Raw genomic sequence first — 2,500 nt, forward strand, 5'->3', positions numbered from 1 at the left:
TCTATCTATCTATACATCTATCTATCTATACATCTATCTATCTATCTATCTATCTATACATCTATACATCTATCCATCCATCCACCTATCTTTCTGTCTGTCTATCCATCTGTACATCTATCTATACATCTATCTATCTATCTATCTATCTATCTATCTATCTATCTATCTATCCATCTATCTATCTATCTATCTATCTATCTATACATCTATCTATCTATACATCTATCCATCCATCCACCTATCTGTCTGTCTGTCTATCCATCTGTACATCTATCTATACATCTATCTATCTATCTATCTATCTATCTATCTATCTATCTATCCATCTATCTATCTATCTATCCATCTATCTATCTATCTATCTATCTATCTATACATCTATCTATCTATACATCTATCCATCTATCCATCCATCCACCTATCTGTCTGTCTGTCTATCCATCTGTACATCTATCTATACATCTATCTATCTCTCTATCTCTCCCTATCTATCTATCTATCTATCTATCTATACAACGATCTATTCATCTCTCTATCTATCTATCTATCTATCTATCTATCTATCTATCTATCTATCAATCTATACATCTATCCATCCGTCTGTCTGTCTGTCTGTCTATCCATCTATACATCTATCTCTCTATCTCTCTATCTATCTATCTATCTATCTATCTATCTATCTATCAATCTATACATCTATCCATCCGTCTGTCTGTCTGTCTGTCTATCCATCTATACATCTATCTCTCTATCTCTCTATCTATCTATCTATCTATCTATCTATCTATATCTATGGCTGGATGGCTCTTTGTCAGGAGGGCTTTGATTATGTTTTCTTGCCCCGTTGAAGGGAGTTGGACTGGATGGCCTTTCTGTTGGTCATGGGGGTTCTGTGTGGGAGGTTTGCCCCATTTCTGTCGTTGGTGGGGTTCAGAATGCTCTTTGATTGTAGGTGAACTATAAATCCCAGTAACTACAACTCCAAAATGTCAAGGTCTATTTCCCTTAAACTCCATCTGTGTTCATATTTGGGCATATGGAATATTTGTGCCAAGTTTGGTCCACATTCATCATTGTCTGAGTCCACAGTGCTCTCTGGATGTAGGTGAACTACAACTCCCAAACTCAAGGTCAATGCCCACCAAACGCTGCTAGTATTTTCTGTTGGTCATGGGAGGCCTGTGTGCCAAGTTTAGTTCAATTCCATCATAGGTGGAGTTCAGAATGCTCTTTGATTATAGATGAACTATAAATCCCAGCATCTACAACTCCTAAATGACAAAATCATAATGTTTTGAGTGATGGTCACTCCTTGTGTAGTGAGATGTTTTGTTGCCAAATTTGGTGTGATTTCGTTCATTGGTTCTTTTGTTTTTAAGGTACTCATTATGCACAGAGCATGGCTGGAATCACTGGGTTGTTGTAGGTTTTTCAGGTAGGAAGAGACCTCCAAGGGTCATCCAGTCCAGCCCCTTCTGGCAAATGGGAAAAGCACAATGTAACCACTCCTGGTTTTCGATGTTTTTCTAATTTTTATTATTGTTGGTCACACCTTGTATGGTGAGGAGTTTTGTTGGCAAATTTGGTGGGTATTGGCCCAGCAGTTCTTTTGTTTTTAAGCCACTCATTACGACATGAAGCATTATATATATATAGATTGAATGTTTGCCATATATATATATATTGTGTAACCCAGTGATGGGCAACCTTTTGAGCGTGGTGTGTCAAAATTCGCCAAAAAACTGAGCATAATTCAGGTGGTGTGTCACTTCAAGAAAAAAACCATAATTTCGCAATATTTAGTTTAAAAATATTATTTATTTTTAATTTAATTTAAATATATTTCTAGCATTTAATATGCTATTTAATGTATTTCTAATAATAATAATAATAATAATAATGCAATAACAATAAAGTAACATTGCAAAATAATATTTTGATATTTAATTTACCATTTCATTTAAGGCATATATATATATATATATATATAGGCATATATTAAAAATATTTAAAATGCATTAAATTAAATGTCAAATTAAAATTCAATTTACCATTTCATTGAAGGCAGTCTGAAATATTTGAGTAATATAGCCAAGTATTATTTATCATTTAATTTAATTTAAATGTGTAACTCCTTAATATTTAGGGAACAATGCAAAATAATATTCGTTTACTTAATAATTAAATAAACCAATATTATTTTGCAATATTACCTAAATATTAATAATTAAATATTTTTAAATTTGGCATTTAATTTAATGCATTTTAATATTTGAATAATATAGCAAAGTAATAGTATTTATTAGGCTTGGGTAACCACGGAAAAATTTGGTTCTAAACTCGTTTCGTTTTTAGGGGGGCCCTTGCGTTTCGTTTTTTTAAAGAATTCCGAAATTTTCCTTTAAAAAAAATCGAAATTTACGAAATTTCGTATAATTATGAATCGATTCGTTAATGGCAGACGCGATTGCGCAATATGCTAAAAAAAACCTCCAAA

At 32.6% G+C, this 2,500-nt stretch overlaps 1 protein-coding gene across 1 annotated transcript in view; it reads left to right on the forward strand.

Moving 5' to 3' along the window:
* Window positions 1-2,500, forward strand: part of LOC137097800 (solute carrier family 2, facilitated glucose transporter member 5-like) — a 45,290-nt gene that overhangs the window by 39,486 nt on the left and 3,304 nt on the right. The gene's annotated exons all lie outside the window — the stretch shown is intronic.

This window comes from Anolis sagrei, chromosome 13 (genome assembly GCF_037176765.1).
Source record: "Anolis sagrei isolate rAnoSag1 chromosome 13, rAnoSag1.mat, whole genome shotgun sequence".
NCBI classification, from domain to species: Eukaryota; Metazoa; Chordata; class Lepidosauria; order Squamata; family Dactyloidae; genus Anolis; species Anolis sagrei.